The 27,498-nt window shown below is 46.7% G+C and overlaps 1 pseudogene; it reads left to right on the top strand.

Annotated features, from left to right (window-relative positions):
• Positions 1 to 22,127: 22,127 nt before the first annotated feature.
• Positions 22,128 to 24,332, top strand: LOC142565828 (uncharacterized; annotated as a pseudogene).
• The last annotated feature ends 3,166 nt before the right edge of the window (positions 24,333 to 27,498 follow it).

Raw genomic sequence — 27,498 nt, 5'->3', positions numbered from 1 at the left:
ACTAAAGAAAAGAAAAGAAAAGAAGAAGAAGAAATTGTACAGATGCCACGTGCTGTGGAAATCGACGTCATACGAAGTCTTTTGCAGGCAGCTGGCTATGCAGCATTGTTTGGAGTTCCGCAAAGCGTTACCAGGTTGACCAATGTATTTGTGTAAATACAGTCTTTGTGCGTCTGACGCGAGTACGACGAGCAAGACGACGACGGTAACGACGATCGCGTGATTTCTGAGGGGCGTGAGTTCAGACAGCTTGCCGCTCAGATCACGGAGACAAGGTAGAGGACCATGCTCAACTTCCTTCTGAGGTCTTCAACCACCAATCGTGCAGCGGGTAAGCCGGTGGTCGTTTTAGACCAAGTGTCGCTTCCCGAGGACCTTTCAAGGCTACTGGAAAAAGGTTGGATAAGTATGCCGTTCTACCCTCCGTCTGGCCCCACGACGGTATACGGCTCAACCGAGATGTTTCTCAAAAGTGTAGCCAAGAGGACCATGACTAGTGCCTAAAGAATGGGATGTTCTGCATCCCAAAGTGTTCAAGCAGGGCTGCTGACGTTCACGCTAAAAGTGAAGTTTTTCAAACATAAAGAGCTTATTATGTTTTTCAAACATAAAGAGTCAGATGAGGAATGTGGTTTTCTGTTGCCGAATGGCCGGTTTAAGGAAAAAGCGCAGGAATAGGAATTTCGTTCCTATTGGTAAGAGTGCCCTAGAGTCAAGACACAATTCATCGAGTTATGCAAAAGTTTGCACTTGACCACCCTTGCTAAAGGAATCAAGAATAGCAAAGAAAGCTGTTTGACGGTTTCCTTCATAGCGAAGACGCACAAGCCCGATATTCCTTTCAGAACCATTGTTAGCGAGCGCGGGGCGTGGCAGCGCTCGCTAATTATTAATTAATTAATTAATTAATGTAATTACTACATTAGACCACTGGATATCTGCCACGCGGGGCGTGGCAGATAACCAGTGGTCTAATGTAGTAAAATAATGGGTGCCAAGGGAAAGAAAAAGCAGTCCAGGAGTGATCTTATATATATATATACACACACACTTGAGCGGTGCTACAAACTCAACAGAACAAGTATTTAATTTTAATAGTTTCGTCCGGTGGACCGATCTTCTTCAGGGTTTACAAAAAAAAATGGCTGTTGGGCGCTGATAGTGAAGACACCAGACAGGGTGCCCGGTCGTTCTCAGATACATCAAACCGAGCGGGACAGCTGTGACAGTGATTGACTTTCTCTCGGCGCTTTGGCAGACTTACAGCTGCCTTATTGGCAAATATGCAGGACAAGAGGAAGGCGGAGTCCCATGTATGTAGGGCAAGGAGGTGAGTGAAAAAAGAGAAAGAAAAGAAAAAGAGAAGCACACAGGAGGAGGGAGACATAAGTCGCAGAATTGAAGGGGGAGGGGAGTAGCGGCAGCTAGGTTCCCGTTGACACGAGGCAAGAAGAGAGAAAACGGTCGCTGCGCAGCACCAGTGCGCGTGCTGCCGTTGTAGCGGGAGAGGGGCCAAGTTGAATCAGGCGGCGGGTGGCACAACAGAGAAGGGGCCCAGAAGGAAGACAGAAGAGCGGCAACTTGTAGAAAGCAACACAGTGTCGCAGTACATATCTACAAAGCACGGCCCGTTCCGGCAACTCTGTGGTACAGCTACGGTGCGAAAAAATATATAGTTCCAAAAAGAATATATGCGTGGGATTCGCAAAGCAAGTGCGCCTCTGGGCTTAGGTTTAGGGAGCCGAGTTAAAGAGCCTCCTTGTGGTCCAGTTTTTGAACGTTTAACCGACAGCTGGCATCACGTCAGCTCGTGCGGATTCCCAGAAGGGGCAATAGGACCACTTGAGTGGCAGGGTGGAGGAAACTGGATTTATTGGTTTTCCGCTCGCCCCCTTGAGGCGCATGCGGAGGGAAGAGCAAGCAGTGGCCAGCATCTCAATTTTAGAGTACTTCAACTTTGTGTGTCTTTTTCGTTCCAAGCTTAACTCAGACGCCTATTTTCTTGTCCTACGTGCACTAGAAGGCCTGAAATCATCTACTTTTACAAGATGACAATGACCAGAAACCCCAAATCAACCTGAAGTCGCCAAAGAAGACCTTCAAAAGAAAAAGAAGAAGCACGTAAAATGAGCCAGGCTCGAACATCGACCGACGTGCTGTGCAGTGAAGGCGAAACAAAGAGATGCTCCTCGCAACCTTGTGATTGTATAGTTCAAATTTTTTTTTCTCGCTTAAAACAATTTAATCCTTTAAGTCTTTCTACGTATATAGGCAGCAAAGCATACTATGCAATGCTGACTAAGCCATATTTTTACTTGGAAATTGTGGAAATGAAGCCACAGATTGAGTCAGAACGTAATTTTTTTTTTCATTTTTCCCATGACATTAAGCAAAAGTTTAGGTTTTATTTCTTAGCAGAGTATTTTTATCATCTAGTATGCAGAGATACCTAGCCCATATTATGAATATATTCCTAATGGAAACGTTAGCTTTTTAATAAAGAATATTAAACAAGGGGCAATTGTCGGCTTTTCCTTACGGCTAAAAATTATGTAAATTAAAGCAAAAAGTGATAAACGGCAATAGTCATGAATGAGTACCGTCTGGCGACTAGATAAAAAAATATTCGCAGTAACAGGTGAAAGTAATAACCTTGTAGAATTTTTTCTGCTGGGCATACTTTGACTTGTGTGCGCAAGCTTCGAAGTGTCCTCACGGCATTAGAAAATTTTTTTCAAGATCGCTTGAATAATTACTTCCCCCATTGAGGTAAAGCAGTCTGTGTTTTTTTTCAGCAGAATCGGTGATGGTCGAAAAAACACTGTGTGTGTGTGTGTGTGTGTGTGTGTGTGTGTGTGTGTGTGTGTGTGTGTGTGTGTGTGTGTGTGTGTGTGTGTGTGTGTGTGTGTGTGTGTGTGTGTGTGTGTGTGTGTGTGTGTGCGTGTGCGTGCGCGTGCGTGCGTGCGTGCGTGCGTGTACTTATAATTGTACTTGTACTTATAATTGAATTAAAGAAATGAAGAATAATGGAACTGAAAGTGGATGAAGAAACTACTTTCCGCAGGGGGAACGATCCTATGTCTTTCCATTACGCGTGCGATGCTCTTACCAAGTGAGCTAACGCGGTGCCGTTTTCCCATTTATGTTTTACTATTAGAACTTATGCTAGGAGTGTTAGCCAGCGCCACCACTCACAAACTTTGGCGTCGGATGTGGAACGTCCTTTCTGCCGCAGGCGTCACGTGTATGTAATATTTTTTGGGTGAAGGCGACTGGTCAATAAGCCCACATAAGCTACCTGAAAGCATCAATGTTGCCGGGTTCGAGACCCTCGTAATGTAACGAACGAGAAGGAAGGGAACCGTGGGACCTGATTTTTATTAATCATATCATAAGAAGCCAACAAACAAAGACATCAAGGACAACATAGGGGAAATTACTTGTACCTATTAATTAAATTAAAGAGTTGTTTTTCCATCCACTAATTTCATTTCAATTAATGTATCATTTCTTTGATTCAATTAAGAATGACGGATAATTCCACCTATGCTTTTCTTGGTGCCATTATTTGTTGGCATAGTATGGGATGACTAATAATAAAGTTCAGTCACCTCTGTTTCCTCATTTTCTTATCGTTCGCACACACACACAAACACACACATCGTATATATATATATATATATATATATATCATCAGCCTGGTTACGCCCACTGCAGGACAAAGGCCTCTCCCATACTTCTCCAACAACCCCGGTCATGTACTAATTGTGGCCATGTCGTCCCTTAATCTTCTGAATCTCATCCGCCCACTTAACTTTCTGCCGCCCCCTGCTACGCTTCCCTTCCCTTGGAATCCAGTCCGTAACCCTTAATGACCATCGATTATCTTCCCTCCTCATTACATGTCCTGCCCATGCCCCCCCCCCTCCATTTCTTTTTCTTGATTTCAACTAAGATGTTATTAACTCGCGTTTGTTCCCTCACCCAATCTGCTCTTTTCTTCTCCCTTAACGTTACACCTATCATTCTTCTTTCCATAGCTCGTTGCGTCGTCCTCAATTTGAGTAGAACCCTTTTCGTAAACCTCCAGGTTGCTGCCCCGTAGGTGAGTACTGGTAAGACACAGCTATTATACACTTTTCTCTTGAGGGATAATGGCAACCTGCTGTTCATGATCTGAGAATGCCTGCCAAACGCACCCCAGCCCATTCTTATTCTTCTGATTATTTCCGTCTCATGATCCGGATCCGCCGTCACTACCTTCCCTAAGTAGATGTATTCCCTTACCACTTCCAGTGCCTCGCTGCCTATTGTAAATTGCTGTTCTCTTCCGAGACTGTTAAACATTACTTTAGTTTTCTGCAGATTAATCTTTAGACCCACTCTTCTGCTTTTCCTCTCCAGGTCAGTGAGCACGCATTGCAATTGGTCCCCTGAGTTACTAAGCAAGGCAATATCATCAGCGAATCGCAAGTTACTAAGGTATTCTCCATTAACTTTTATCTCCCATTCTTCCCAATCCAGGTCTCTGAATACCTCCTGTAAACACGCTGTGAATAGCATTGTAGAGATCGTATCTCCCTGCCTGACGCCTTTCTTTGTTGGGATTTTGTTGCTTTCTTTATGGAGGACTACGGTGGCTGTGAAGCCACTATAGATATCTTTCAGTATTTTTACATACGGCTCGTCTACACCCTGATTCCGCAATGCCTCCATGACTGCTGAGGTTTCGACTCAATCAAACGCTTTCTCGTAATAAATGAAAGCTATATATAAGGGTTGGTTATATTCCGCACATTTCTCTATCACCTGATTGATAGTGTGAATATGGTCTATTGTTAAGTAGCCTTTACGGAATCCTGCCATGGTCCGTTGGTTGACGGAAGTCTAAGGTGCTCCTGATTCTATCTGCAATTACCTTAGTAACTACATTGTAGGCAATGGACAGTAAGCTGATCGGTCTATAATTTTTCAAGTCTTTGGCGTCCCCTTTCTTATGAATTCGGATTATGTTAGCGTTTTTCCAAGATTCCGGTACGCTCGAAGGCATGAGGCATTGCGTATATAGGGTGGGCAGTTTATCTAGAACAATCTGTCCATATATATTCTCTTTATATACATTCTCAGTAATGGAGTAATTTCGCTCGGGCGTGGAGAGAAAGTGGCTAGCGTAATCGATGACACGGTCTTGGCCCTGTTGACGCTGAGCGAGGACAGCACCGATGCCATGACCACTCGCGTCAGTTCGTACTCCAGTGGGCGCAGAATGGTCAAAGTGTGACAGAATTGGGGAAGTTGTAAGCCGCTCAATCAGGGTAGAGAAGGCTTTCTCCTGCAGTAGTCCCCAAGACAAAGAGACGTCTTTCTTAAGAATGTCAGTGAGAGGGTGAGCGATGTCGGCAAATTTGTTCACAAATCGCCGAAAATAAGAGCATAAGCCCAGAAAACTACGGACATCGTTTGTTGAATAAGGTACAGGAAAATTTCGCACGGGGTGAACTTTCTGTGGATCAGGTTGGATTGCGGCGGCGTTTACGAGATGGCCGAGCATGTTAATTTCTCGGCGACCGAAATGGCACTTGGAGGAGTTTAGCTGAAGGCCAGCCCTGCGAAACACGGAGAGTATGATTGTGAGGCGCTGCAGGTGGCTCTCAAAGTTCGGCGAAAGCACAATCACATCATCAAGGTAACAGAGGCATGTAGACCACTTCAAGCCGCGCAAGAGAGAGTCCATCATGCGCTCGAATGTAGCTGGCGCATTGCATAATCCAAAGGGCATGACTTTAAATTGGTAGAGACCGTCCTGTGTGACGAAGGCGCTTTTCTCGCGGTCCATCTCATCGACACTAATCTGCCAATAGCCGGAGCGGAGGTCAATTGATGAAAAGTATTGGTATCCGTGAAGGCAGTCAAGAGCGTCGTCAATGCGAGGCAGGGGATAAACATCCTTCTTTGTTATCCTGTTGAGGTGACGGTAGTCAACGCAGAAGCGCCACGAGTTGTCTTTTTTCTTTACTAAGACAACCGGTAATGCCCACGGGCTACTGGAAGGTTCAATGATGTCCTTGTCCATCATCCTGTCTACCTCTTTCTGTATGATGGCCCTTTCTGTTGCGGAGACACGATATGGCCGCCTATGAATGGGGCTGGCGTCACCGATGTTGATGCGATGCGTGACAACAGATGTCTGGCCAAGTGAACGGTGGTCCAAATCGAAGATGTCCCAATAAGATGACAGGAGGTGACGAAGAGCTGCTGTTTGCTCGGAAGGAAGGTCAGGGGCGATCATCTTAGAAACATCGTCCGCAGGCGTCGAGTACGGAGGAGTGGGTGACAAAGTTCCGTTTGTACTGAGGAAGGATTCAGAGGTCAAAGAAGAAACCTCAAATTCTTCCAAAGGAGTGATATGCGCTATGGCGATACCGTGTGGCAGCACATGCGATGAAAATCCAAAATTAAGGATGGGCACGCGAATGCAGTTCTCGCGGATCCGGATTAAGGTGCTCGGCAGGGCAATATTGCGCGACAAAACCACGTCAGTAAGCGGCGACACGACGTACTCGCCATCAGGTACGGGAGGACAGGGCGTCAGGAGGACATTTGTAGCCGCCTGTGGAGAGAGCCTTGCAAACTCAGCAGAACATAAGCGGTGTGAAGTACAAGTTGTCGCGTCGGCAAGAAGTGGCAGATCCAACCGTACAACACCTGCGGAACAGTAAATTTGGGCAGAGTGTTTCGAAAGGAATTAGTCGAGGTCGAGAATTAGGTCGTGCGGACAGTGTTGAAGGACGATAAACAGAACAACGGTATAATGGCCACCAATGGTCACACGTGCTGCGCACATTCCAAGGACAGGTGAAGTACTCTCATCGGCGACTCGCACAGTGCCCGGTACGGCGGGTGTCAGAACCTGTTTGAGCCTTCGGCGGAGAGCAGCGCTCATAACTGAAAGCTGCGCTCCTGTATCAACGAGAGATCTAACAGGAACGCCATCAACTTCGATGTGCAGTAGGTTTCCACATGTAGGCGGGGTCAACAGAGGATCTGTGGGCCGGGTCGGAGTTGCAGCTTCACCTTCGGGAGCTGCACATCCTAGTTTCCCGAAGCGAAGCGACCGGTTGCAGAAGGGGACGAAGAGTGGTGAAAGAGAGGCGAACGGGACCTACGACATTGCGGAGACGGGGAGCGACTGGATCTTGGTGGAGCACTGTCGGCGTTGATGTCGGCGTATAGGGCAAGAAAGTACGATTGTCTGGTACTTGGCGGTAGTGACTCGGAGACCACCACCGAGGAGGCGACGACCAGTGGTTGCGGCGATGACGGGCGATGTGTCCAATACCGGAGCAATTAAAACAGATGGCTTTATCATCCGCTGTGCGCCAGTCAGCTGGGTTGCGACGGAGTGGCGGAAAGCTTTGCGTCTGGGAGCGAGCGGCAGGAGAAATCTGCTAGGTGTTTGTATGGCGGACCGAGCAGAGAGACGGAATGCCCAAACTTGCTATTTCCTCCCGAACGACCGCTTGTATAAGGGAGATAGCGGGCACGCTTTCCCGACAGTCGGAACGAACTGGAGCCGGAGCCATGGCCTCAAGCTCATGGCGAACGATGCGCGTGATATCTTCCGTGCCTGTGGGCTGAACGAACCGCGGCGGGTCTTCGCAAGGTGATGTCGCGGCGGTATTGGGCAATCGGTCGAAAGTTTGAGTGACGCGGCGGCCCTTCGCTTGTTCGAAGCGCCGGCACTCCTTTATAATTGCATCCACAGTGTCACAATCCTTACACATCAGTATATTGAAGGTATCGTCTGCAATACCTTTCAGTATGTGACCAATCTTGTCTGCCTCGGTCATGTTGTTATCAGCCTTGCGACAGAGGGCCAGCACATCCTGTATGTAAATGACATAGGATTCTGTGGACGTCTGAGCGCGGCACGCAAGTTCTTTTTTTGCTGCCAGCTAACGACCGACAGGTCTGCCAAACAGGTCTCGCATTTTTTCTTTGCAGACATCCCAGCTCGTTAGGTCAGCTTCGTGTGTGTCGTGCCATTGCTTCGCAGTTCCTCTTAGATAAAATATCACGTTTGCTAGCATCATTGTTAGATCCCACCTGTTGTTGTCGCACACTCGCTCGTACATCGTAAGCCAGTCCTCGACGTCGGCGTTGTCCGTGCCACAAAATGTCCCTGGGTCCCGCGGATGAGTGAGGATGACCGTCGGCACGGGCTGCTGAGGTGTTGTCGCTTGTGTCGGTTGATTTGCCATTGTGGAGGCAGGTAGATGACGTCCGCGGCGAAGTTCCGGGATTGTACCCCGCACCTCCACCAAAATGTTGCAGGAAGAAAGCAGGCCCACGAGTGTAAAATAATGTATATTTGCAACTGAGGTATATGGCGGTCAGGCAACTGCCAGACTTCGTCTTCCTCTAGTCTAATTCAACTTCTTCCATCTCTTCACCGTAACATCATATATATATATATATATATATATATATATATATATATATATATATATATATATATATATATATATATATATATATATATGTGTGTGTGTGTGTGTGTGTGTGTGTGTGTGTGTGTGTGTGTGTGTGTGTGTGTGTGTGTGTGTGTGTGTGTGTGTGTGCGTGCGTGCGTGCGTGCGTGTGCGTGTGTAAAGTGAGAATCTGCCAATTGAACAGGCACTTGTAGATTGAGGACGCACGTACGAAAAAAACGATGCTTTATTTCCTACGTATCGGCTGGGGTCCGGTCTTCGTCAGGGAATACATGAAACGGTAAGGCGTTGTACTTAAATACGTACATGGCATAGAGGGCGTCGGGGCCCCCTACGCCATGTACTGTAAATCACTGTAACTCATAAAGTTTTGAACATAAATTTGTGAATTCTTGACACAATGCACTCGGCACTAAAAGCTACACATAATCGCCACTTGGTGACCCCACCGATCTTTCACCATCTTACAGTGTCGCCAGTCTTGAATTAGTAGACACATTGTGTAAATTGCGGCACCGATGCGAGCAAAGGCATCGTGGTGAGGGACGTCTGGCTGCCGGTAAACATGACTGCTGTCACCAAAATGTAACGGGCGTCCGGCGCCTTGAACGGGTTCCAAGCACTGCACGGCACACCGAAATTTCAAGCCATTCCAAAAGTCAACTGTTACCCTGACTCACTGCTATTGTTGTGTTTGTTGTTGCCTCTGCTTCTCTATCCTTCTGCTCGCCCTTCTCTTCCTCATCTATCATTTGCGGCGTTCTTCGTTACCGTTACACTATGTATATATATATATATATATATATATATATATATATATATATATATATATATATATATATATATATATATATATATATATATATATATATATGCATGGGAAAACAAGAAACCGATGGGCTAGAATCTTGTTAATCACGCCGATAAACAAGTCTGTTTCCTCCGAAAGGCGAAGCATCGATTGCGATTCCAAATGAGCAGACAGCCATCCGAAATAAAGATAGTACTTTTATCGGCCATATCTATTTGTAAACATTCGCTTACAAACTATATTAACAAGCATGGTGTCAGCGCGCTCAGGGAAACGAACACATCACACTCGATGACCACGGACACTCGCTGTCAAAACGCTAGCTTGAGGAAGCGCAGCAGCAGCGAACTTAGTGTCTTTCGTGCTGTATATCGCTTCAGCGCAAACTGACCGAGAACACAGCACGCACGAAGGTACGAGCCGTCTGCAGATCGCTTCCACGATAGGCCGCGCGCAACCGCGCACGGCTGTGCAAAGTACGAAGTTGCTGTCGGAGTAGAACACCGCCCCCCCTACCACGCTGCCTGCCCGTTTTCCTCCCTCGTGCACGTCGAGCAGCGATCGTTGGTTCCCCTTGCACGCGGTCGCGAAATACGCAGTTGCTGCCGGAGAACAACGCCCCCCCCCCTTCCCTCCAATCCCCCCACGGCCTTTCGCGCGACGGAAGAATGCGCGTTTCCTCTCAGCTTTCCGCCCTTGCGCGCGCCAGATGGAGCCGCCGATCGTCGGCTCCCCTCACACGCTTTCACTCGCACATACAACATACGGCGCCCGGCGACGGTGTTATCACCCTTGGACTTCATACGGAACATCACGGCGACGGCGATGGGAAAAAAGGCGCCTGGAGTATCCATATGTTTTCTATCGAAATAAAAGCCAACAGTCATTGAAGCCAAGTGAAACATAGGTGAAATCAGCTGTTATGGTTTAAATTGAAATCTAGAAAGTATCTAGAACAACCTCAGGGCATAATAACAATATATTTTATGAGTTCACACCTACTTATCTCCAAAAGTAGACTAAATTCGTGCATCTTTTGTGTAACACAGCACTCATAATGCACAACTAAACGAATGAAAATTAACTAGTAACCTAAAAAAAAGCAAGGTGAACTTTCACTAATTCACAAGCAGGTAGCTTCACGCTCAAGTGGCTCATGAAACAGCACGTTAGCTGTGCCAAGAATCTTAGTCGAACAAGTAGGGTAGCAATCCGGAGACTCATATCTGTTTAACCTCCCTGCCTTTCCTCTTCATTCTCTCTCTCTCTCTCTTAGTCGAACAAGATCGAGTGATGGCCGTCATGTGCAATGCCTCTGGGAAATACATGCAGCAGTACAAAAATACCTGTTTTCCTGTTTCTGCTCATGTCACATCAAGCAGTTAATCGAGAATATATCATTTATTGAAAAATTCGAGAGTTAGAATTGCCCCGCACCAAGGCACTACTGGTAATAAAATCACCTCCAGCGCTGCTCAAATGGGTGCTGCAGTGCTACAGTTGACGCGCCGAGGGAGGCCGCTCCCCGCCAGGCTTCCCCTGGCTTTAAGCACTGTTTAATACATCCCTGTATAGCATACATATGCACGGATAGCATCGATGGGGTCGGCTGGTGCAAGACAAGAGTAGTAATAGTGAATGCTGGGAGGAGCGCTTTTACTGCGGTGGACATAAATAGGCTGATGATGACATGAAATACTTTCAAATGTCATACATGTAGCAAACAACTGACGCACGACGCCTCCGAATGCGTGGTCATTATGACGATACACTAGTTTATTGAAATTCCTGTTCGAAAAAAAAATAGAAGAACGCATTGTTGCCGAAGCAGCAGGGGTGTGCGAATACTGATTTTTGAGACCAAATAATCGTATACTGACAGAAACGAATTGAATCGAACAGAACATCGAATACTGTGCGAATATTTTTCGAATAATAAATAGCCATTATCACAATTATCACATTTATCACATTATGACAACAACTGATGTTCACATCCTAGTATTGATAAGGTTAGCAAGTTTCAGTCATTACAAAGTACGTTAACAAGCATTGTTTATTAAAAGCAGAAATGAAACATTTGGAACCAACAAGTAGCTTTTTCGCATGCACAGGGCACTTCAGAGAGTGCTAATGATCACTGTACAATCTGGAAATTACGGCCACCTAAGTGACGTTGCCTGCTCCGGTACACAAGTTCTCATGTTTTATGTCCGTACTATGCCCACGTGGGTGAAAATTTACGTTTCTCAAATTTTATGTTTATTTAGTGGACGTTTAGTAGACGTCTTGAAATATTCGAAAAAAATATTCGCAGTTACGAATACTGACTATTGTATTCGTTATTCGAAAGTTTCGAATAGTCGCACGCCCCTACTACAGTGTACTAGAATAGTATTCTAGTTCACTATACCCCTACCCAGTAACGTTTGAAACACGTTTACACGGTTATTCGAAAACGGCGGTTCCCAAGAAAAGAACCGTTGGCAAACGCGGGCACGCCATCTCTCGAGAATTTGCGGAAGTGATCCGCAGCAGCACACAGCAGCAGTGAAAGGAAAAAAAGCGCTAGTGAGTCACAAAACTGCCACGAGATGGCGACCTCGTCGTTTCGAAAACAACGCTAGCAATAAACAGCTGATCAAGTCACACGTGTTTATGACAGCCCTTTGGAGATAACAGGCACATGCTTAGAAGCGCGCTGTTTGAGCTGCTTCTTTATGTTACAGCAATAAACAAGACAACCCTCATTCATAGGCGGGCACGTTTCAGTCATCAAGTCGCAAGTGCAATGGCTCTAATAATAACTGCCAGCTGGTGTCACACTGCAGGAAGCAAGTATATCTTTGTTACTGGAGCCGGCACGAGTTGCAGAAGTACGTTGTTGAGGATTATTTCCTAATTTCGTGAAAAATATTTAACTCGGTATAATTTAGCACTACGTCGAAATTGAACAGTCTTAAAGGTTAAAAACGACAATTTAGCAGCATAATTAAATAAAAGACGCATTATCGTCTTATCCATTTATCATGTATGTCCATTCGCAGGTGTAGGAAGCTGCATAAGTGCATGGCATTCAGTGACAGCGGAATCAGCCAGCGCAGGACACGGGTAATTGGAGATCGCAGGGAGGAGCCTTCTTCTCTTAGTGGACATAATAATAGGCTGATTGTGATGATGATGAAGGATAACGGTTCGCTCAACATTGTGACAGTGGCTAAGCGCAAAAGTAATTGATCTAGCTGATGGCATAGATGCCGCAGTTCGCATGTTCGCTTATTACTGTAATAATATATAAAAGTCGGTAGTAGTGCAGATCGGATTGCACTGAACAATCACCTTGCATGTGTTGGTCATTGGTACCTAGGGGGTGAATATTAACCGTGGCATGGAGGTAAGCAGGAACTCTAGCTACGTTGAATTAGATCAGTTATGCGCTTTTGAAATCGTAATAACTATACGCGCCTTAGTGTAATTATACTTGTGCATATAAATTGAGAAATGGTAGGTGCATTGCACTTAAGGCCTTTTCATCTCTTTTTCACGGAAATGCTCAATTCGGACCACATATAAAACACCCTATTCAAAACCTCGTTGGATAATCTATTCAGTTATTGAATATGGCATTTTATGTTGGTTACCCAACATACTACAGAAAGCTATACTGATAAATTATTTCGAATCCAAATTAAGGCCACTAAACTTATTTACACGTATCAGAGCAAAGATTTATCATCAGAACTTCCTGCAAGAGAGTCTGTATCTACGTAAGAAAGTGCTCTATAATATTACGTTTGAGGTAGTACCTTTCCCTAATTTTATAACAATAAAGTTATTGAGAACAACGGCCAATCTTTTTCCCGTTCCAAAACCAGCAGCACAGTAACAGAATATAGAACAGACGTACTTAGCAGAACACACGTCGTATCTATTTAGGTTTTCGTCGCGAGTTCAACCAACCAACTGAAGTTTATTTTTCAGTTGTCTGCGTAATTGTAAACTGCGTCTCCTGCTTTTATTAACACACTTTCTAAGTGCCTGCAACCCAGTAAACCACAAATGTATTTGCGATGTACGAATCTGGTCCTAACTTATCGACACCTGCGAGACGTCGCAGGAGACGTACGATTTTGTGCAAGAAGTGCATGATGCCATGAGTATGTTGCTTTGACTTAATTAAGAAAGAGACGGCCTATAGATTTTATAATATAGATTCCAATCTATGTTGTGACGACTGTATATATATATATATATACAGCTTTTTCAGTCCACACATGAATAGTTGTCCTTCGAGAGGCTTTATTTTCCCGTTTCTCTGTGAGAGAATTGTTTTCTCATTTGTTCAAATTATAATTTGAAACTAACATGTCTATACCGCTCATACGTGTACAGCTACGTTGCATATTTTCTGAAGCAATTTGCTTTTAAATCTACCGTTATTCAATGTGCCACTTGTGCCTGGCAGAAAGCCTAGGAGAATGATTACACGGCACTCGCGTGCGCGCGCATGCGCATATACGTGTGCCCGCGATGCATCTCTTCTTGCTGTATGGCGTTTGCCCATTGAATCTGGCACACAGCGTCTTCTGAGAAAGTAATATTCATTATAGCGAACACTCTGCAAGAGCCCATGATATGCCGGGCAGTCAAGCACGTCTCTGACATTCGCAGCACACCATCTACGAAATGTAAATCTGGCATCGCTGCGCAATGTGGGATGTCTGTAGTACGTTTCAAATATTCAGGTGTAACATCTAGTCAACATTCTTTCAACACTTCAACCGCCGTTTGTCGGTTGTGGGAACGTTGATTCCTAATAAAATGGATAAAGAGAGCCTCCTTATGGATGTTTCTTAGTTTCAACCAAGAAGATCTCATGGATGTTAATGCAATGTACGGGGTTTGCTAGGAATACTTCGTGTTGCTTACAATGTTCATTACATATTTTGTTTGAAATTGGTCAAAACTCAAGGCGTCATTGTAGATTTTTTTTTTCTTTCTCTCTCCGCGACAAGTGGCACGCCGTGCTTTCTCTTCTCCAAAATCGAAAGTTGTGTACTTTGAACCACTCACGCACCTTTTCTATAGATACTTGAGAATATTCGCAAATATTTTCTTATTAAAATACTCTGTGTATATTTGTTTCGTGCGAACAGAGTTTTTAAAATTCGCATGGGACACAGGCACGTACGCAGGATATTTTTTCGGGGCGGGGGGCAACCCAAGGTAAAAGCCTTATGCAAATGAGGGGGAGGGTACATTTACCAGTACAAATGTGAATAATGCCCACCATTCGCCATAAAGACGCGTAAACCTGCAAAAGAGAATTGAACTAACGTGTATCTCACAGGTACGCCTTTGAGATACACCTCTTTTCTACTTGGCAAACAAAGAACCACATCAAATGGACTCGCGCATGAAAGATGCGCAGGAGAAACCTACCAACAACAAGTTAACAAGCGAAAACGCAAAATAAGGATTTATAGTAGCGTTTTTTGAATTAGCTTTGGAAGAATTGTAGAGAAATGCATATTTGCGGAACAATCACAGTTCTTTTGGATCCCTCGTTTACTGCTCTACGAAGTGCCAAAACCGACACGTGTTGTTATTTGGGAAGTTGCGTAAAGATGCGTGGTCCCCAGTCCCGCACAACCGCGTAGAGCGCCGGACGCTGCAGTTCTAGACGTACTGCGCCCACCGCGGAAGGTTAGAAAAACACCCCCATTAGCACAGCAGGGAAGTGGCTACGTCAAGCGGCTTGATTGATAACTGTAGAAGCGTCATTCAAAACACACGGAATTATTATCCACTTCCGGTGCCGTTTTCTCTACTTCCATTCTAAATAAAAAGATATTGATCCAAAAATATTTTCACAAACAATTTTCGCTTTTCCTCCCTGTTTGGCTGTTGCCGTGGTTTTCTCCCTTAGTTTATCGCTTAATTCCTCAGCCCCTTGCGACTCTTGTTTCCAGTTGCCAATTTTGCACGAAAAGTGCTGTACAATTAGGGAAGAACCAGACGAGGTAACGGGTGACAGTCATATTGTTTATGGGTTTAACGAGCATTGGAGGGTCTGATGATGGGCGCTGTTTCGCAATATTTTATTTTCCACCTTATCTAACCGGAGATATATGGTTCCGAGGATCTGGCAGCGTCTCGGCTAGCCGTCCCTTGAGGAAATAATGAAACAAAAGGAAAAGTTAAACGCAACTGACGGTTTCTCCAGCCGCCACTCGTTCCACGAGCATACAGACCAGATGACTATGAATCGAATCCCTTTCCTGGCCCCTGGATCAGTCCAAATAAGGAAGGTTGAATTAACGAAGCAACAGAGATGCGCCTGATCGTTGAATAGATGGTCAGATAAAAATTGTGTTGGGCATTATAAATAAAATAATATAATAAAATTAAAACAATAAATTACAGTCTGCCTGCTGCAGCATATGGTGACAACTGAATTCATTTTGACTTAATCACGCGGGCACCGAATGGATGAGAAAACACGTCTCGACACCCCAGGAGATGCCGATAGCTACCGCCATCCAAAGGGAGTGAAAAAATTGACAACCATTCCACTCTGTGAAGATGGAATGGCAGCGAAAGCTTACGACAGTCAAAGCTCTAAAACGAAAAGCAAAGTGTTTTACCTCCGCTGCGGGTCGGCCTGAAAATAGTGCAATATCGGGCCGACCCGCGGCGGAAGTCAAGCAGGCGTTAAGCACTCCACATACGCGGGTCAATCCCGAAAGTAGTGCAACGCCGGGCCAACCCGCGGCAAAGGTGAAGCAGGCGTTAAGCACTCCCTATACGTGGCCGATCCCGAAGATAGTGCAACACCGGGCCGATCCCCAGCGGAGGTGAAGCAGGCGTTAAGAACTTCCCATACGTAGGCCGATTCCAAAGATGTTGCAACATCGGGCCCACCCACGGCGGAAGTGAAGCAGGCGTTAAGCGCTCGCCATATGTGGGTCGATACCGAAGGTAGTGCAATGCTGGGCCGACCCGCGGTGGAGGTGAAGCAGGCATTAAGAACTCCCCATACGTAGGCCAATTTCAAAGATATTGCAATACCAGGCCCACCCCCGGCGGAGGTGAAGCAGGCGTTAAGCGCTCGCCATACGTGGGTCGATCCCGAAGGTAGTGCGATGCCGGGCCCACCCTTGGCGGAGGTGAAGCAAGCATTAAGAATCTCTCCATACGTAGGCCAATTTCTAAGATATTGCAATGCCAGGCCCACCCGCGGCGAAGGTGAAGCAGGCGTTAAGCGCTCGCCATACGTGGGTCGATCCCGAAGGCAGTGCAATGCCGGGCCCACCCTCGGCGGAGGTGAAGCAGGCGTTAAGCCCTTCCCAAACGTGGGTCCATCCCGAATGTACTTCATCCCGAAGGTAGTGCAATGCCGGACCGACCTACGGTGAAGGTGAAGCAGGCATTAGGAACTCCCCATATGTAGGTCGATCCCGAAGATATTGCAATACCGGGCCCACCTGTGGCGGAGGCGAAGCAGGCGTTAAGCGCTCCCCATACGTTTATCCCGAAAGTAGTGCAATGTAGGCCGACCCGCGGTGGAGGTGAAGCAGGCCTTAAGCACTCCCCATACGTGGGCCCGTGCCGAAGACACCGAAGGGCGCGTTGTAGGTTCCCGAGTCCATAGGGGTATGTGCCATTGATCTCGGAGCCTTCTTTCACTATCACCAGGATCGGCCCACATGATGATTTGTTCTGTTAACGGAAGTCGAAGAAAACTACAGAAGTTAGCCATACACTGTTTTTGCTGTAAAAGGCAGCAAAATGTTGACCGCCAAGTAGATTGATTTGTCGGCGCTTTAGGAATGTACGTGAGGAGTGGTGGCGTGGGTGGACGGGGGGGGGGGGAATGCCGCTTAATTTCGGGAGGGGGGGGCGGGCCCCGCCGGGCCCCCCTTGGGTACGTGCCTGATGGGACATGTAGCTTATTCAGGTGGATTAGCATAGCAGGCGGATATTACTCAGGACAAGTCGCAGGGTCCACGAAGCTAATTAGAAATATTCACTAATTAACTTTCTGCATTACTCACATTATTACACATGTCCAAATTGCGAAGAAAGAATTTTCACATCGTGGCACTCACAACATTAGAAAACTTCCGTCATTACACTAAGCATTATAAAGGATGTTTTATCATCATCATCATCATCATCATCATCATCATCATCATCGTTGTTACGCCCACTGCAGGGCAAAGGCCTCTCCCATACTTCTCCAATAACCTCGGTCATGTACTACGGTCATGTTTTATCAAATGCGCAATTAACTATACTCGCGGACAACTTTCTGTGGCTGTGAAGGGAAAGCTACGGAGGCAAAGCTCGCACAAGTGAGAGCGCTTCTGAAAAGAGTTCCGCGTTTTAGTCCACGTTAGGTTAGGCTGGGGAAGCGAACACATAAACACCTTATTAGCACTAGTTCAATGTTAACGACCTGCCTACTTGCCTGCTTTCTTCTAACTGCATTCTTTATGCAGACGACACAACTATCATTAACTCTGACATTTGTGTACGGAACCTAGTTTCTAAACTTAATACCGACTTAAACAACGTGTTAAATTGGTGCAATATTGACCAGCTCAATATAAACTCGTCTAAAACTAAATTTGTTTTATTCACGTCCCACCAACGCTCATCCGCATTCATTCCTTCGCTCTACCTTGGTAATAATCTTATCCCGCGTAGTACTTCCTGTAACTACTTGGGTGTAGAACTTGATTCTAACCTTAAATTTCATCAACACATAGCCAACGTTAGGCGGAGGGCAACATATGGAATAAGGACACTTTTAAAAGCTCGGTATGTGTTTAACCAGGAAACACTACTCTCTTTATACTACTCATTTATCCATTCACATATAAAATATTGCATTGCATGCTGGGGCAATACGTATCGTACCCACTTACAATCATTACAAGTACTACAAAACCAGGCAGTTAGAATAATTACATTTAGTCCTAACCATTTCAATTCCAAATACTTATTACATAACTATAATATTCTTACTGTGGACGAGATTATTAACTTTAGTCTTGGTACGTTTTTATATCGACAACTAAATAACGCTTACCGCAACAGTCTGATACCTCAGTCTTGTTTAATAAATACTAATCTTACGCGATTTGCACTAAGCAATAACTTTATTCTTCCCATGGTTCGCACAAATTATCGTAAGCAGAGTGTCCATTTTTCGTCCGTTTCCTTGTGGAACACACTACCTCCTACTATCAAGTCATGCAAATCATTTCAATTTAAACGACAACTAAAAGACCACATTTTATCATCTGCAACCACTTAGATAAGTATATTTTCCCCTCCAAATGTACATTTGGCTGAGCAACACAAATTAAAGTTCATTTGCTTAGGTCTCATTATCCATTTACTTTCAAAATGGTGTTATAGTTCTGTAATTAGTCGAATGTAATAATAATTATTATACTTTTTTACTAGCATGTCTGCTGCTGATTTGTTTAGTACTGACAAACCTAAAACAATACTAAGTTTGTTATCTTGAATATTTTACTCTATTTGTTGCAACTGTTGTTATTTATATTTTTACTTATACACTGTACAGGAGGTCCCATTACAGTCTTTGACCTCGGGACCTCCTCCTGTATAATACTGCCTTGTACTATATCTTGTCTATTAATAATAAAACCTCATTCAAGACAGAACACACCAGTGAGTGTAAAGGCTCACTTATTTTGCGGCTTTTCCCTTCCGCGTCTGGGGAAACGCGAAACTATCGCACGCGGAAGCTGCGTCGATTCAGCGCCTGTTCCGAGCAACCAAAAGCACTTTCAAACGCTGCCGGACTACTGCGCGGTAACATGTGCGGCAGCCATGCACCCGCAGCTTTCCCTTCATAGCCACAGAAAGTTGTCAGCGAGTATAGACAGTTTGTAGATGAGCAGAATAGTGAGGTAGTAGAATTCCTGCTAAGCAGACATGACTTTACTGCTCAGCTTGATTATAGCTGTTTCAACATCTGTCCTAATGTTACTTGATTGATTCATTGATCCTTTGATTTGAATGCTCCAATTAAAACAATGCACGCGTTGTGATACACGCCATAGTGCGAGCACGGTACATGAGTGTTTTTGCATCTCCGCGGCAAGGAATCGAACCCATGACCTTGTGCTCAGAAGCAGAACGCCATAGTCACTGAGACGTTGCAGCGGATATGTGCCAAAAAATTAAAACCTCGTCATCGGGATTTTTCATGCAGGTAATTTTCGTTTCTTCCTTACATCCACTTCAAGAAGTGAAACAGAGCTATCTCGCACTTTTTTTTTCATCTATTCGAACTAACAGAAAATGTTCCAAAATGTTTTCATATGCTCGAACTAAAAAATATTTCGGCATTCACAAAATCCTGCGCGTTTCTTTTGATAGACAGCAGGCATGGTCACCAGATATATGCAATCTGAAGCAAAAGCTAGCCTCTTTTGCCCACATCGTCTTCGTGCTTTGAAGCAATGTCCGTAGATGCTCCGTTGATTTCTTGCACTACACACAATCCTCTGCGAATGCCTTCTTCGATACAGCCTACCTGCCCTGCATGGCCTCTACCCAACAAACATTAGGAAGCGAAAACACTAAAGGCATGTCTTGACATCCTGAAGAGCAGGTCAACTATGTGCACGCTCCTAGAATGCACGCGCCTCTTTCTACCAATTGTGGGATATGCCGAAAGAGTCTCAAAAGATCCTATTGCTGGCACATATCTTTCAGAAGTTCGCAACCTGCTCTTGCCGCACTGACAGACTCTTTCTGCGCTTTCACTTCCTCTCTGGAAGTTCTCAGTCCGGACTACGACTGTTCCAGGGGTAAAGAGCAAATCAAGAATTCCCGGGCCAGCATTGAAGTGTTTTGCGCTTCAACATCTCTCGTGTTCTTACGAACGACGTGATATATACACTGTAGGCTATGTAACACCTACTTCATCTGGTGTGTCTGCATGGGTTCTATCAACGAGTACTACAGTCAAACGCTTTCATAACGAAGATATCGGGACCTTCAAAATCCTTCGTTATACAGGTCACTTTGTTGTAAATATCGCGCACCGTATTCCATTCATAACAAAGTAGGCTAAGCGCGTTGAACAAGAGAGCACCTTTATGCAGCATGAATTCAAGAAAGACTTAGTGAAATAAGTGGCTAATTCTTTTTAGCACACTTCGCCTGATGGAATGTGTGACTGAAACCAACCTTACATGCACCGAGGTTCACGGCACGCTCCACGCGAAACTCGGGAGTGATGCAAGGTATAGCTGGAAATCGTTAAATGCCGCCACATCGCCTCCCTTGCCGTCAAAATTTTGGGTTTTTTTACAAGCTCTTTATCACTGTTACCTTCAATGACACTCGCATCCTTTTCGCCCTAGATGGCTTTGAAGACGCCGTCGGTCGTCAATTACGATTGCTATCATGACGTCTTCAACAACTGCAACGTATTCGTCAGCCATCGCACCTGCTGGTGTGTTACAACGAGAAGCGTAGAGTTGAGTGATTCGTGGACCAGTGCAGCCCGACTGTGACACTCGCTGGCGTTGGCACGCTCGTCGCTAGCGCTGCCTTTAGCGCTAGCGCAGAGCGCAGCTGAGTGCAGTCTGCGGACGGTGGTGCATGCGGGCTCCTCCACGTCAGATTCGTTGTAAACCAACAAATAAGCCTTCGGGGACACCTACGTTCCTCCGTAGTACATATAAGTTCATTGTAGTCGTCATGATTAGAGGCGTTCACAATACATATGAAATATAGGAATTCGGTCGGGACATAATGAATCCTTCTTTATACAGGTCATTTAGTTGTAGAGGCGCTCGACTATACCACATCCATGAAACTAAGTTATACCGGGACTTCTAGCACTGCCACGGAGAGCCGCACCGCGTGCAGCTTTCACCTATATCTTAAAGCAGCGCGCCTGGTTTCCTTGAAGTCACCACGTGCTAATGACCAACTTGTCAACAAAAGAAGCTGTTTGCGCACCGTTTGCCTGTGGGTTACTACACAGCGTTGTTCTCCAGTGGCTGACCTCTCACTGCGGCATAGTGAGCAAAAAGCTGACTGCACTGCTCAGCAACTCCTAAGAGCAAATGCCGATACCCTTTTCTAGGAGTGACGTTCAGTTACAGCGTGTTCAGTTGCGTGGCGCTCACAGAGGGCTGTGTGGATCCCACCAGGGGCAGCATGCAGTACACGCATTTACTCACTTAGTGCGCTATGTGCGATTTCCACGTGCCGTGTGGCCCTGACAGAAGTGATCGTGCATGTCTGCACCGTATTCGTGTGAACGTAGTTAGACAAGCGAACGCGCACCTAACAATCAGTTCCAGCAATAGTACAGCGCTTCCCTCAACCTCAACACTCTCGTCCTCTGCGCTGCAACCACCCTCACATGGAGTGGCGCAGCATACTCGCAGGAACCCAGCTCAGTTAACGGTGCTTACACCTCCCAGCGATAAGCCCCACAGACACCACATACCAGAAGGATGTACATTCTGAAGATAATGAACCACTTAACAGCCCCTTCACCATGATCGAGCTGGAGCACGCCTTGCAGCGTGCTAACGTACGGAGTGCTCTAGGGGTTGATGAGGTGGGCGTGGCTCATCTACGCAATCTGCCCCTTGAGCACAAGCATGCTCTTCTCGAAGAATTTAATCGAGTCTGGGATACCGGGATACTGCCCTCCAGTTTTCGGTGGTCAAGCCCATTCCGAAGCCTGGTAAACCACCACATACCTTATCCAACCTCCGTCCGATCTCTTTGACCTCGAGTGTCTGTTGGAGAGCATGGTCAACACACGCTTGATGTGGTACCTTGAAGATCGCGACCTTCTGGCTCCTACACTGTATGGATTTCGCCATGGGCTATCAACACAGGATGTGCTAGCCCGCCTAAAACAGGACGTCCTCGACTCTAATTCGGTGCACCCACGAGCCGTTGTCGCAGTGGCTATACGCAAGGCATTTGGTTCCGTCCCACATAACACTATCACGATCAAAGCACGTGCCCTTGGCATCAGAGGGAAGATGTACAATTTCATAGCGGGTTTCCTTGAAGAGCGAAGCTACCAAGTCGAAGTTGGTCACGACGCCAGTGCCATACGAACCAACCACGTAGGCGTCCCCCAGGGCTCGGTTATTTAACCGACGCTGTTTAATATAGCTATGCACCAGCTACCTAAGCGCCTTACCGACGTATCGGGCCTGAAACACGCGGTGTACGCCGATGACGTCACCGTGTGGACGCATCAAGGGTGCATCGGGGAGCAGGAGGACGTCTTACAACGAGCTCTCGACATTATTCACGCCTATGCCACGGAAACGGGTTTACACTCTGCCCCAGGCAAAACAGAGATTGTCGTCATTCATGGTGGCAGGTCTACCTTTGGAAAGCAGGAAGAAAAGCAGTCTTTTAAACTGTACATCGGTGACCAACCCATCACACGGAAATCTGCTATCCGAATACTCGGTATGCACCTAGACGAGAACTGCACAGCGAACACTTGGTTCCAATGCGTTACGAAGACCAGCAAACAAATCCTGCACGCTTTACGCAGAATCTCTACCCGCACCCGTGGAGTAAACGAGCGTGAAATGCGGCACTTCGCTCAAGCTTTTCTTGTCTCCCGTATCATGTACGGGCTGCCGTATCATCCAGTCAACCGCACACAGATGCACGCGCTCGACCGGTTACTTAACGAAGCCAAACGCATTTTAACCAGACTCCCAAGGTACACAAGCCTCGAAGCGCTTAGAAGTTGTAGCAAACTCAACAACCTGTCCGAGCTCGTAGACATGCACATCTATACACAAGAGACGAGACTTCGCGCCACAAAATCCGGGCGACACACACTCATGCTCCTCGGTTATGACGTCCACAATAGGCCCATTTTGCCCAACAACACGCCGCCGTGGGAAATCACGGCTCTCATCGATGGCAGACCACATCCTCTCAATATGGACCCTACTCAGCGAATGCGGCGCCTTGCATATGCCTAGAGGCATGCCAAGGCTACAAGTTCACTCTCCTTGACTGAACGCATCGTATACACGGACGCTGCACTGCCTGCAGACGACGCTAGTAACACCTGTTATGCGACTGCGTGGTACGAGCAGACAAATGAAAATCAGAACCGCCGCCATCATATATCAGCAGAAGCAATGTCCAGCACCCGCGCTGAGCTAATGGCCATCCTAGATTATTTGGAGTGGGCCCTCGCAACTTCGTCTCAAACTGACCCTGTTCACCATCATGTGTACACAGATTCCCAGGCTGCCCATCGGGCATGTGCTAATGTTATTTACACAGATCGCGTACTGCAGAAGATCCGGCACCAGGCACGCCTGCTCCGCGAATGCGGTCACGATGTTGCAATTCACTGGGTCCCTGCGCACTGCGGTATCCCCGGAAACGAGAAGGCTCATAGACTGGCGCGCGCTCATCTCTCTACCGCGCTAGCCAGAACCTCCGATAATCCTTATCCTCTCCTAGATACCACACCTGAGGTAGCAGACCCAATGGCAGACAAGCATGCGACCAAACAACGACGTGCCGCCTACCTCGCAGCAGTGGGCAATCCACTCTCTATACCGTCACTTCCACCGAAGGTATTCACAGGGCGAGAGTCAGTCTTGCTTCGGAGAATCCAGCCAAGCACCCTCCTTACTCCTCACTTGTTGAACCGTTTCCACAAGGGTGGCACACCACCACCCGTAAGTGGGTTCTGTTCCATGTGCACATGTCGTGCTGATCTAAACCACCTTTGTTGGGAGTGCCCCCTCTACATCCCACCAAGGCTTCGTGCCCTGGCCACCATACAGTGGGGACACTGGCCTTCTTCTCTCTGGACTTGGGCTTGCCCGGATACCACGTCTCCGGACCATGCCATCGAGCTCTGGCGAGCACTGCTGCTGTTCCTTCAGGACCCTGCAGCACCACCAGTCGACGATCGGCTCCGCGACAGCCACAAGCGTCATGCGGCCACCACTTAGCTGCCTCCAGGACGTTCAATAATAAAACGGAGGCAGCCTTACCCTTCCCCTTTTGCAATAACACCCCTCCTCTTCCAACGCAGCGTCTTCGGCGCATTTTAATGTGGAATAAACGTGGTTTCATTCATCCATTCGTTGTCAATACAAATGGATTCCTGTGCAAAATCAGTGGATAGGATCACCGCTGTGCCCTATAGGCAACGTACAAGAGGACACAGCTCACTTAATCTTCTACTGCAGCCTTCTCACACTCAAACAAGCGTCCTATAATGTCCGCGCTAAATGCACTTCGCGGATCACGTCTCGAGCTATGTTTTCGAACCATGGTCAGTGCCACCTGTGCTACAAAGACGCTTTTAACTTCTCCACTACATACTAGTCTAAAAGAGAGCTTAATTCTGTATGTTATGGGTTGTGTGTTTCGTGTATGTTATGTGTCTGTCGTATGTATTTTACGTGTCATTTATCATCACATTCATCTGGAGTAGCACGCTAATTGTGCCGTCAGGCAAACCTATCCAGTCATGGACGAAGGAAACAAACTAGGAGGGAGCATTACATCACGAAGCCAGCTTCCGCAAGCCAACTCCAAGTCGACTCCCTTCGCCTTTTCTCTCTCAAAACGTCGGCCCAACACGTGACCCTGCTTGACGCGCACTCTTAGGATCATTTTCCAACCACTATGTACACGTTTTCTCCCGATATGCTTGTGTAACTTGTGGCATTTATTGCAACGTATGCATTTATCGTCTCAGTTTCAAAGCCTGAGTGGCGGATGCTGCACGTAGCTGTCACACCCGTTTGTCTTTTCAAATGAGCGTGCGCTGAGAGCGGCTAACGCGGCGATCGAAGACACTAAATTTTCCACGACATGATCACGTGCTGGGTAGACTCTCTCGGCCTCCATTGTGTTGCTCAATGCTCCATCCTAATTATTTATTTTCTTTCTCCATGTATCCATCTATCCAGCGTAAAAAAAGGCTCGCACGAACAGTCACAATTCTTCCCGCTCGATCTCACCCAACCATGAATCTGCCTGTGAAACTGAAGAGACTAACGATGGCGACACCTAAAACCACAACAAATAGCCCGGAAATAGGCCCTGAGCAACTGGCAATGGAACTCTCGGTGATCGCTGAGCTCGATCACATTACCTGGACATGTACCAAAGCCTCACCCACCAACACCCACCGCACAAGCACTACACGCATCGATCATAACTACGGCCGAGAAGTAGGAGACTGATTCTCAGCTTGGACCCAGAAGAGCAGCTCTGGCCGTCCGGATGACCGAAGACGCCGCCAAAAAGCAAGGACTTGCCGCCGTCTGAGGAAGGGTGGGGGGGGGGGGGGGACTGGGGGTTAGTCGCCCTATCCCCGCCACCCCCGGACCCCACTAAGGACACAATAAAGTGTTATCTCTCTTAGTCCGTCCACCCTCGCTACGCAAGCCTACAAGAAGTCGTCAAACAGGACCACCCCGATCTCATTGCTAGAGAAAACCAACACCCAAAAGATTCAACTCCGAAGATAAACCGCTCATACACAAATCCAACGTACAGCAATCCTAACCAAGAAAATTCTCACAACACAAGAACACGAAATAAAAGACATCCCCATCGAGCACACCCTAATGTAGATCCTACACTAGGGTGTAGAATCGGAGACCATACGGAGAGAAAAGTGCACCAAAGCCTATTTATCGACAGCATATACAGCCCTCCTCGTGACCAACTCGGTATTCGACCACCTTATTCGTGAACACAGGAAATGCACGAAACGCCATCAAGTTGTCGTCATGGGGGATTTCAGCGCCCCACATGCAGCATGGGCTTATCCAAACGCCACCAAGAAGGGAGCCCAAGTACACGACACTGCCAGTCAACACAGGCTCACTCTCTGGAAAGACCCACTACAGGCCATGAGTGTTAGAAACAGCGTAGCATTATCAAAACTCACTAGAAATAAGAGTCCCGGCAAGGACAAAATCACTAATAAGCTCCTACGCAACCTCCTGCAATTGGCCACCACAGCACTGCTCAAGTACTACGACTGCTGGGGAGGGAGAGAATGAACTTTAATGAAAAGGATGGCTCAGTGGCCTAAACACCGGTGCGGGTCAATGGTGGGGACCATAAAACAAACAAATACAAATGGCAAAAGAAAAACAAAAGAAAGAAAAAAAACACATGCTCATAACCTAAATGGAGGTCACCATGAGCCCCAAATCCAACACATTTCTTAGCATCTAAAACCTCCGTTCCATCTCCCGCGCGTCCTGCGAGGGCAAACTCCTCGATCCCATAGTGCACGACCATGTGCTCGAGGACAACGGATATACCTGCCGCACACCATGCTCGGATTCCGACAGCATCTGTCCACGCAGGTTGTCCTCCTGCTCCTTAAAGGGCCCCTCACCAGGCCCCATAGCAAATTTTGGTTATACGCTGGAAGTTGTTACATGTCATCTAGGGAGCGTTCTGCCGCAAAAAAAAAAATCAAAACGGCTCATTAAAAATATTTCACTGCCGCGTACCCATGACTTTAGCAGGCGGGCTCCACTGCCAACTAAGACGCTCCCTCCACTCGCCCCATCTAGCCTACGCAAGCGAAATTCCTTCCCTGCGTTCTCCTATACCGGACCTCGAGGATCGCGTGACGCATACGTCACAGGCCCCGCCTTCATTTTTTTTCTCCTCGCTTTTTGTTTTCGGCGCTACGCACTTCCGCTGACGGCGTCGCGCGCGAGCTTCTCGTTCGCGCAGTGTACGATTTTGCGCGCTGTGCACAAGGAAACATGACTAGCGGTATAATTCAGTACTACACGAATACTGAGGCAGAACAAGAGGATCGCAGAGCATGATCACGCGCTGGAACACGGTAGAAAATGGCATAGCTTCAGTACCTGCGCCGTGACTGCACGATCATACGAACAAGCAGACGAAGCGGAAGTACATCTCTTTTGCTTCGATGCGAAGTAAAACAAAAAACACACAGATATTTCGTTTGTGTGTATTATTTTATCTCTAAACTTAAATTCGTCAATTCAAGCAACAGATCACACATATAACAGATGGTACCTTGAATCATTCTCTAAGTCACGTGTCACCACGAGCGACGTCACACTACGGACCCGAGTACGTAGACGCAGGGACGGGGGTAGGTCA

The sequence above is a fragment of the Dermacentor variabilis genome, unplaced genomic scaffold (assembly GCF_050947875.1).
Source record: "Dermacentor variabilis isolate Ectoservices unplaced genomic scaffold, ASM5094787v1 scaffold_12, whole genome shotgun sequence".
NCBI lineage: Eukaryota > Metazoa > Arthropoda > Arachnida > Ixodida > Ixodidae > Dermacentor > Dermacentor variabilis.
This window is presented reverse-complemented; position numbering and strand designations above follow the sequence as displayed.